At 40.9% G+C, this 10706-nt stretch overlaps 1 non-coding gene across 1 annotated transcript; it reads right to left on the bottom strand.

Moving 5' to 3' along the window:
• Window positions 1–3758: 3758 nt before the first annotated feature.
• Window positions 3759–3866, bottom strand: LOC119621064 (U6 spliceosomal RNA). The gene has a single exon (XR_005237590.1). It is a non-coding gene; the product is annotated as a U6 spliceosomal RNA (small nuclear RNA).
• Window positions 3867–10706: the final 6840 nt, after the last annotated feature.

Genomic DNA, 10706 nt, shown 5'->3' with positions numbered 1-10706 from the left:
CATGTTGAATTGAACGCTTTACCATTATTCAATGTTCTTTTTGTCTTTTTAGATCTTTCTTGGTTTAAAGTCTATTTTGTCAGAAAGTAGAATCGCAGCTCCTGCTTTTATCTGTTTTTCATTTGCTTTGTAGGTATTTCTTTGTCCTTTTATTTGAGCCTGTGTATGTCATCACATGTGAGATGAGTCTCTTAACGGTAGTACAGCAATTGTTCTTGGTTCTTTATCCATCTTGGCATCTGGTGTCTTTTAATTGAGGCATTTAACCTATTTACATTCAAAGTTATTGATATGTGTGAATTTTATTCTGTCATCATGGTGTTAGTTATTTTGCAAACTTTATGTGGTTGCTTTATATTGTTAATAATCTGTGTACTTCAGTGTGTTTTTATAGTGGCTGGTAAAGGTTATTTTTCCCGATATTTATTGCTTCCTTCAGAAGCCCTTATAAGGCAGTTCTGGTGGTAACAAATTTACCTAGCATTTGTTGGTCTGAAAAGAATAATTTTTCTCTTTTACTTATGAAGCTTAGTTTGACCAGATATAAAATTCTGGGTTGGATTTTTTTGTTGTTGTTTAAGAATGTTTAATATTGGCCCCAATCTATTCTGGTTTGTAGAGTTTCTGCTGAGAAGTCTGCTGTTAGACTGGTGGACTTTCCTTTTTAGGTGGCCTCGCCTCTCTCTCTCCTGCTTTTAGCATTTTTTTCTTTCATTTCGGCCTTGGAGTACCTGATAATTATGTGTCTTGAAGATGATCTCGTGGAGTATCTTAGTGGGGTTCTCTGCAATTTCTGAATTTTAATGTTGGCCTCTATAGCTAGCTTGGGGAAGTTCTCATGGATGGTATCCTGAAATATGTTTTCCAAGTTGGTTTCATTATCCCTTCTTTCCAAGTTGGTTTCATATTATGACTTTGAATAATCTTTCTACCTCTATCTCTTTCTCTACCTCCTCTTTAAGGCCAATAACTCTTACCTTTGCATTTTGAGGCTATTTTCTACACCTTGGAAGCATGTTTCCATGTTTTTTTTCCGTTTTTAAAATTTTCTGACTGTATATTTTAAAATACCCTGTCTTCAAACTCACTAATTGTTTTTTCTGCTTTATTAATTCTGCTACTAAGAGATTCTGACGCATTTTTCAGTATGACAGTTGCAGTTTTTAAGTAAAAAAAAAATCTGCTTGGTTTTTAGAAGTTATTTTAGTCTCTTAGTTAAAGGTATCTGATAGAATTAGGAATTCCTTCTCTATGTTCTATTTATTTTATTTGAATTTCCTCAACATAGTTTTCTTTTGTTTTCTGTCTGAAGGGTCACACATCTCTCTGCAGGACTAATCCTTTGTGCCTTATGCAGTTCATTTGGTGAGGCCATATTTCCTGGATGATGTTGATGCCTGTAGGTGTTCATCAATGTACAGGAATTGAAGAGTTAGGTATTTATTGTAGTCTTTATAGTCTTTATAATCTGGGCTTCTTTATGCCAGTCATTTTTGGGAAGGCTTCCCAAGCATTTGAAGGGACTTGGGCCCCAAGGGCAACAATGCTGTGGTTTCTGCATACGTGTAGAGGAGCTACCTTGATGACTTTGTTTAAGATACAGAAGAACTATCTGCATTACCAGGCAGAGACTCTTGTCCTTTATCATGACTTTTTCCCAAAGGCATGGAGTCTCTCACTTTGCTGACCTACCTGAAAATGGAGGTGTGGTGATGCGAGCATGCTTTTGGCCACCACCCTGGGATCTTGCTGAGTCAGACCTGAAGCCATCACAACACTGGGCCTTGCCAAAGGATGTTTCCTTCAGGCTGGCAAGTTTCCCGAGGCCTTGGGCGTGTCCAGAGGTGCTGTCTTAGAGTCAAAATCCTTAACAATTTACCTCATATTGTATTCTACTTCATCTAAGCTGGCACACAAATCACAATACAAAGTCCTTCTCACTCTTTCCTCCAATTACCACAGGCATAGGTGCCTCTCCCTGTGGCCACCACAACACTGGTCCTTGTGGGGGTCTACCAGGCCACCACAGATGTTCACTTAAAACTAAAGTGCTGTTTTGAAACCTTATGGTGCATGCTACCAGTCCTGGGACTCACCCTTCAGGGCAGTGGGTTCCCCTTTGGCCTAGAGCAGGTCAAGAAATGCCGTCCTAGAGTCAAGTCCTAGAACTGGACACCCCGGGAGCATTCTTGCTGCTCTGCCCCACTGTGGTTGAGTTGTGGTTAGTTGTGGTTGTGGTTGATTTTCGTGGCTGATTTTTGTTTTTCGTGATGGTGCTTTATTTTGTGTGCAGATGGTTGCTAAAAGTTGGTGTCCCATCGGGGGGTGAACGATGAAATCTTCTCTTCCACTATTTTGCTCCAGCCCGTCTAGTTGATTACTTTTAATTTCACAAGTAATTTTAAAGAAATAAATAGGACTACTATAAGCTCACACACAAATCCCTGCTCTAGGTTTGTTAGTGTTTCTTACACAGAAGATTAAAACTTGATTTTATTGGTTTTGTTTTTATTTTAATTTTGCAAACAGACAGTACTTCTGTTTATAAGTTCAAAAACCAAATTATGTAAAAGTATGGCCACACAAAGAGTCTTGCTTTCCCTGTCTTCCTATCCATTCTCCCCACATTATAGCTCAGTTGTTGGCAAAATATTTCTATAAAGGGCAAGAAGTATATATACTAGACTTTCAGGTCATATGTTCTCTCTTGTGGTTATTCAGTTTTGCTGTTGTAGTGAAAAAGCAGCCATAGACAATATAAAATCAAATGGGTATGGCTGTGTTCCAATAAAACTTTATAAAAACAGGCATTAGAGTCATGAATGTGGAAAAAATAAAAAAGAAAACAAGCAATAGGCCTCCTGGCCATAGTTTTCTATCTTTGATGTTGGTAATAGATTTTATTAGTTTATGTCTTATTTCAGGCTGATGTAGTAAATTACTATAGACTGGGTGGCTTAAACAACAAATATTTATTTCTCATAGTTCTGGAGGCTGAAAGTTCAAAATCAGAGTGCCAGCATAATTGGGTTCTGATGAGGGCTCTCTTCCAGGTGGTGGGCAGCTGACTTTTCTTTCTACTATATCCTCCCATGAGGAAAAGAGAGCCAGATATTTCTCTGGTTCTCTGGTCTCATATAAAGACACTAATCCCACTTATGAGGACTCCACCCTCATGATCTAATTATCCCCGCCAAAGGCCCCATTTGCAGTTACCCTCTAGGATTAGATCTCAACGTACGATTTTTTGGAAGTCACGAACGTTCAGTACTTAACGGTTTATTTATATGCAAATACAAGAATATGACTATACATTCTCATGCCACACTTCTACATTCTCATGCCACATTTCTTATTCATAAATTAAGATGTACCACTGCTCTATACCCTAAAACAGTATATATTATATTGTATATTTTGGATACCTTTCTATACAATACATAGAGAGCATTCTCTTTTTTTTTTTCAGTCTGTATTCTATTCCATTGTATGAATACAAAACAGTTGATTTAACCAATCTTCTGTTGATAGATTTTTAAAGTTTTCTAACACTTTACAATTAAAAACAACACCTGGTGAAAACCTTGGAAATACATTACTCATATGTGTGTAGGTGTATCTGATGGACAGAATTCTGAACTTGAGATTGCTGAATCAAGGGGTAAACACATTTGCAATTTTGGAAGCTATTGCTAGATTAACTTTTATAGAGTTTTACCATTTTCACTTTCAGTACAATATATGAAAGTACCTGTTTCTAATTTATAGAATATATCCAAGAATCAATGTGTCATATTTGTGCAGAGGCCATGGTAATCTTCTCTACATTATTCCAATTATAGTATATACGCTGCTGAAGTGAGCACCATGAAGTAATTTTTAATTTAATAATGGATGAATGCTTTTGAGTGGCATGCAGTCAAAGACAGCACATACTATAAGACTCCTTCTTTCCATTAAACCTGGAGCAGAAACAGAGAAATGGTTTTGCTGGAGAGCTGTAGCCTTTCCCCCCACCCCCCCCCGAGTGTTAATTGAAAGGAAGCCACTTCACCTTAAGCTCCAGCAACACATGTAACTGTGCACTATCTAATAGGGACAGAAGTGGTCAGAGAGTTGGAAAAATTTCATGGAGGTCTAACATTTGAGCAATTGCACACAAAGATAGAGTTCTCTGCTGATTGTATATCAGCCTCAACATAAGAAAGTGGCTTGTCCACTATGAACCAACATGGACTGTGGTAAAATTCAGCAAAGGACAAGCAATGATGCAATTGATAAAAGAGAAATTTGGGAAGCTATTTGATAAAAGACAAAAATTTGATGGAACAATAATAATAATAATAATAAAGACAATGTTTTTTTACTTTTATTTTTATTTTACTATACTTTAAGTTCTAGGGTACATGTGCACAACGTGCGGGTTTGTTACATATGTATACTTGTGCCACGTTCATGTGCTGCACCCATCAACTCGTCATTTACATCAGGTATAACTCCCAATGCCTTCCCTCCCCACTCCCCCCTCCCCATAATAGGTCCTGGTGTATGATGTTCCCCTTCCAGAGTCCAAGCGATCTCATTGTTCAATTCCCACCTATGAGTGAGAACATGCAGTGTTTGGTTTTCTGTTCTTGCAATAGTTTGCTGAGAATGATGGTTTCCAGCTGCATCCATGTCTCTACAAAGGACATGAACTCATCCTTTTTTATGGCTGCATAGTATTCCATGGTGTATATGTGCCACATTTTCTTAATCCAGTCTGTCACTGATGGACATTTGGGTTGATTTTTTTTAAGACGTAGTTTCGCTCTTGTTGCCCAGGCTGGAGTACAATTGAGCGATCTGGGCTCATTGCAACCTCTACCTCCCAGGTTCAAGTGATTCTCCTGCCTCAGCCTGCCGAGTAACTGGGATTACAGGCATGCGCCACCATGCCCGGCTAATTTTGTATTTTTAGTAGAGATGGGGTTTCTCCGTGTTGGTCAGGCTGGTCTCGAACTCCCCACCTCAGGTGATCCGCCCACCTCGGCCTCTCAAACTACTGAGATTACAGGCATGAACCACTGTACCCAGCCTCAGGCTTTAATATTTAATCTAATCACTCAGTGCTTAAGCAGTTGTCATGGAGTCCTACCTACTCATTTGTTAGTGGAACCTGGCCTGCCACAATCCCCATTGTCAATTTGTGAATGGTTTTCATTATGCTTGTATATATATATATTTATCATGAGAACTGTAGGGAGATGGGGTGTCTTAATCTTTCTGGTCACTTCCTGCTGAGAGGGATCATCATTATGAGGCCCAAAACGCAGCATTGTAGTGGAAGAGGTCAATTTGTTCCTGGTAGTACTCTCTGTTTTGGGGGTTTAGAGACAGTGCCCGCTGAAACATAATAGTATGGGCTCAAGGGATGTTTTGAAACAATATGCAACAGCAATACATTCCACAACATAAAATTATTCCCATGCCTACAAGGATGGCCAGGACTGCGAGGATTTTCTGCCACCAGGAAAATCTTCCACTAAACCATGATGCGATCCAGTCATTAAGTGATAAGCTAGGCCTGGAGATTGCCTGAATCTGTTGGTGCATATCCTTTAATGCCAGAGTCACTCCCAGAATCTTCAGATATATACACACAACATTGGGTTTTGACAAGGGTGCAGGATCCCCCTGGGCCGCTGTTAGAATGTCTAGGCTCATTTGATTTTGCAAGATACCTTTCTGCATATGATACATTTTAGCATAAGGGAAATACTTTGGAGACTGTTCTTCAATGCTCAGTGCATGAAATTAGCTACTGCCTCTGTGTGTCATATGACAGTTTCTAAGCCTATTGAGGGAATAAAGATTGTGACCAGATGATTATACCAGTGAAAGATGGACCTGGCCTACCTGTTAAGCGCATGCATGAGGTTAGCTGGGTTCTGGATGGTTTTTATCCAACATCCGTGTGCTCATGGGAGACCTAGAGTGCAGGGTCCTAACCAGTCCAAGGGCAACCATGGTCATAAATTGGTACCACAAAGCCATTGGATTCCCATAGGGGCATACCAATTTAGGCCAGGTCATTGGGACCAGTGGTGGCAAACAAATCTATTTGTTGTAGCCCCATAATATGTCAACATTGTTCATGTGGAATTCATCCCATGACTTGAGTTATGTCAAGGGAGTGGTTGCCTTGCTTCCAGCATGAAGGGACTAGTTTATTCATGTGGATGGACACTTTGTGGTATAGTCTAGGTGTACATCTTCACATTCAGCAAGGGAGTAGCTAAAGCTTTTATGTCATCCCTTGTTTTGTTTACTTAGAATGGCTTTTTGTGCCCTGGGCCTTCTAAAGTTTTGTTTATGGGCCACTCTGAGACATTTGCCCTGGTTACTCCTGTCATATGCGACCCAGTCCAAAATTTGAGATTTCCCAGAAAAGTTTGCTGGTAAATCCAGTCCTTCCCTTGGATGGGTGACAAACACCAAGGCAATCCTATGGTTCTACAAAGGAGTTATAGGCCACAGACCCAGCAGGAGCCTTGTTGCAGGTTATCTGCATAGTTCTGTGCTCATTGTAAAAAATGATTAGAGGTAAAAGAAGAAGCAATGAGAGGCACAGCAAGAAGGAGCATTCTTTATGAGAGAAAGTCTTACTGTTTTCTGAATAGAAACTTCAGGTCTTCTAAGGGTTCTATATCCCATCTGCTGGCCTGGAACTCTCCTCTGCCACAGGGTTCTCAGCTGGCAGGAATCTTTTTGCTCACATGTTATGGACCTAAGGCTTGATGCCTGCCAATTTCAGTGCTGTGCTTGTGGTCATTAGCACACCGAAAGGACCCTTTCATTTCCCCCACAGTAGTTGGGCAGGACTGGCATCCTTCCATTCCTTCAGCAGCACTTGATTGCCAGGTTGGAAAGGTTGGGGGGCTTCTACAGAATTCACGGCATTCTTGTTGGAAGCAAACTTATGCAAAATATTAAGAGTTTGTCCTAAGTGAGCAACATAATTCTTAATATCTGACTCCCTATCTAGGGGCACTTCAGTACCAGAGACAGATTAGCTGCAAAGGGTCCTCTGAAGACAATTTCATAGAGACTTATTTTAATTCCATTTCTGGGAGCTATCCTGACCCAGAGCAGTGCAATAATAAGTACCTGCATCCACTTCGATTGAGTATCTTGATACAGCTTGGCAATTACTGTTTTTAGGGTGTGGTTCATTCTCTCAGTTTGTCCAGGAGATTGAGTTCTCCATGCTGAGTGCAGTCTCCATTTTATTCCCAATGCTTTGTTTACTTGTTGAATTATCTCAGAGGTGAATGAAGGTCAATTATCACTTTGGATTACACCAGAGAGTCCATATTGTAGTATGATTTTTTTTTTTTTTTCTGTAAAACTTTAACCATATTGGTTGCTTATTGGATGTGACCTGAGTATGCTTCAGAGAAAGTGTCCACTAGAACTAGGAGGTATTTGTATCTCCCAGGGGCTGGTGGCCTTTGTGTAAAATCTATTTGCCAGTTTTCTAGGGGGTGCCTTCTTCGTTTTGTTGCCTAGGTTGCCTTTGGCTGTGATTATTAGGCTCATTCCTGGCACACAGCTGACAATGCTGAATTATATCCTCTAAGTGGGCTTTTAGTCCTTTCCCTTTCAAATAATTTTGTACAAAGGACAGTGAAGTGTCTCACCCAAAATGCGTACTATTGTGAACGCACTTTAACAGTGGGTAGACAAGATGCACTGGTTCCTAGACTGGGCCTGCTTTGCGTACTCTCTACCCTTCCTTGTTTAGTTTGAATCCCTTATCTTCTGCGGCTTTCTTATCTTCGGAAGTGTACTGGGGCTTGGAGGCTGTTAAGTTTATTTATGGAATTAAGGGCCCCTGGATTTCAATGCTGGCACTAGCTAAATACCTTGTGGTGAGGTCTGCAAAAGCATTGCTCCTTACCATTTCAGAATTATTGCATTGATGGCCAGGGAAATGCATTACAGCTATTTCTCGTGTGACCTTTATCTCTTCTAACAATTCTAACACTTGTTTAGCGTATCAAACTTTGATGTTATCCACCTTTAGCAGCCCTCTTTCCCTCCAGATAACTCCATGTGCATGAACTATCATGAATGCTTGGTACTTGGAGTCAATGTATATGTTGGCACTCTTACCCTGGGACAGTTGCAACGCTCTCCTGAGGGCGTTTAACTCTGCCTTCTCTGCCAAGGTTCCTGCCAGCGATGTTATTGCCTCTATTACTTCTCAGGAGGTCACCACAGCACATATGTAGCATTTCTCTTCCTGTCAGGGACCAGGCTGCTCCCATCTACAAACAAGGTCCAGTCTGAGCATGGGAGGGCTACCTCCTTTAGATCCAGGTGGCTGAAAAACACTTTGTCTATGACCTCTAGACAATTATGTGTGGGTTCTTCTAGCTCCTCTGTGGTAGGTAATAGTATTGAAAGGTTTCAAGTTCCTGTAGTTTGCAGCTTTACTGTGGGGTCATCTAAAACTATGGCTTGATCATCTGCTTAATTGGCCTGCTGTCTACCAGTAGCCTCTTTTCTTTGTTGCAGTAACACCAACAGTTGATCGGGCACATATATTGTGAAAGACTGCCCGAAGGTCAGCTTTTCACCTTCTTCAAGTAGCAGTCAAGTAGTAGCAGACTGCTCTAGACAAGGGGGCCAGCCCTTGGCTACCATGTCAAACTGCTTTAAAACATATACTATGAGTTGTGGTACTTCACCTAACCTTTTCATTAGAACTCCAATGCTAAACCCAGTGTCTAGTGCACATTACGTTGGAAAGGCTTATGAGAATTTGGAAGCCCTAAGGCAGGGGAGGAGATTAACTTATACTTCAGTTGCTCCAATGAATGTTGGTGCCTTGCTTCCCACTCAAAAAAATTACAGTTGGCTCTTTTTAACACTTCATATAAGGGCTTTCCTATTAGTCTGTAGATAGGGATCCAAATCTAACAAAACCTGGCCATACCTAAGGAGACCCTTATCTGCTTTCTGGTGGTGGACGTGGCAATAGAAGCAACTGCATTTCACCTTCCCATGGTCAGGGCTCTGGTTTCTTTCTGTACAAGAACCCCTAAATATTTCACAGTTTGCCTGCATCCTCGAGATTTTTTGCTTGAGACCTTGTACCCACAAGTTGCCCGATGATTTAAGGTTTTAATGGTGTTATCCTGGTACTCTTGCTCAGAGGAGCTAGAGATTAGCAAATTATCCACATATTGCAACAATACCCCATTTTTTAATTGTAGGTTTTTTAAGTTCTGAACCAAAGCCTCTTCAAATGTAGTTGGTGAGTTCTGAAGCCCTCGAGAGAGTACAGCCAAGCAATACTGAAACTGTGCAGTGGTCTCAGGGTCTGTCCATTCAAAAGCAAACAATAGCTGACTCTCTATATTCACTAGTATCTAAAAGAAGGCAATTTTTCAAGTCTAGCACCATAAACCATTCATGACTCCCAGGCAGTGAGGAAAACATGGTGTATGGGTTAGCTACAGTGGGGTGAATGTCTTCCACAATATCATTAATTGTTGTTAGATCTTCCACAAATCTATACTCATGTGAGTGAGGCTTCTTTACCAGCAAGATGGGAGCAATTGTAAGAAGACTGAAAAGGCTTTATGAGGCCATACAGTAAGAACTAGACTAAATCTGGCTGGATGCCTTCCAACGCTTCCCTCTTTAAGGAGTATTGTTTTTTTCAGATAGATTGAACCCCTTCCTTCAATTTGACTTTTACCAAACTCATATTAATTGCCCTCCCATTCCCTCCCATGTTAATTGCCCTCCTCAGACCTCTGCTTTTACCTTGTCAAAGACTTCCTGAGGGAACTGCCACTACCTTAGGACATGAGGTCTCAGCATTCATCAGAGGTGCTTGCAATTGCAGTCCATGTTCTGGAGGCACTAGGAGACGCATCTGATGTTTCTCAGGGATGAAGATGATTTGAGCCTATAACTTGCATAGCAGATGTCTGCCAAGTAAAGAAATTGAGCATCCTGGCACATAAAGGAATTGGTGAGTTGTTACATTATTGTCCACTTTACATGAGGGGGGGCACAGAAACTGCTCTGATCTGTGTCCTGCTCATTCCGACTGTATTAACAACTGTGTCAGAATGTTCAGTGATCAGTGTATTAACTACCAAATAAGTAGCACCCGTGTTGATTAGGAAGTCCAATTGCTGTTTCCCCTCTGTTAACTTTACCTGAGGCTTCTGTGGGGAAATTGTGATGTTAGATAGAATTGGAGCTGCTGGAAGTCTTGGGCACCCTCAGTCTTCTTCAGATTCATCCTCAGGCTTAATTGCCATAGTTGGCCTTGGTTCTTTTTGGCTTAACTTTGGGTAATCCTTTTTCTAATGCCCCATTTCTCCACATAATGCACACTGATTCTTTTCTATTTTTCCTTTCCTCTTTGCAGGTCCCTTCCCTCTTGGGTTTTTTCTTGCTGTGGCCATGAGTATTGCTGCCTGCCACAGGGCTTTAGTTTTCTTCACCTCCTTAGTCTGGTAAACTTTAAATGCAATGTCTCAGTTGAGAGGCATTTATCCTAATGGTCCCTTCTACTTTCTGCAGCTTCTTCCCAATGTCAGGGAAACTTTGCCTTATAAAAGTCAGGTTCACCATCCTGACATTTTCAGGGGCCTGTGGGTCTATATCTGTATACTTCCCAGAGGTCTGTCAAATACATT

This window comes from Chlorocebus sabaeus, chromosome X, assembly GCF_047675955.1.
Source record: "Chlorocebus sabaeus isolate Y175 chromosome X, mChlSab1.0.hap1, whole genome shotgun sequence".
NCBI classification, from domain to species: Eukaryota; Metazoa; Chordata; class Mammalia; order Primates; family Cercopithecidae; genus Chlorocebus; species Chlorocebus sabaeus.
Note: the sequence above shows the minus strand (reverse complement) of the source record. Positions and strands in the feature narration are given on the sequence as shown.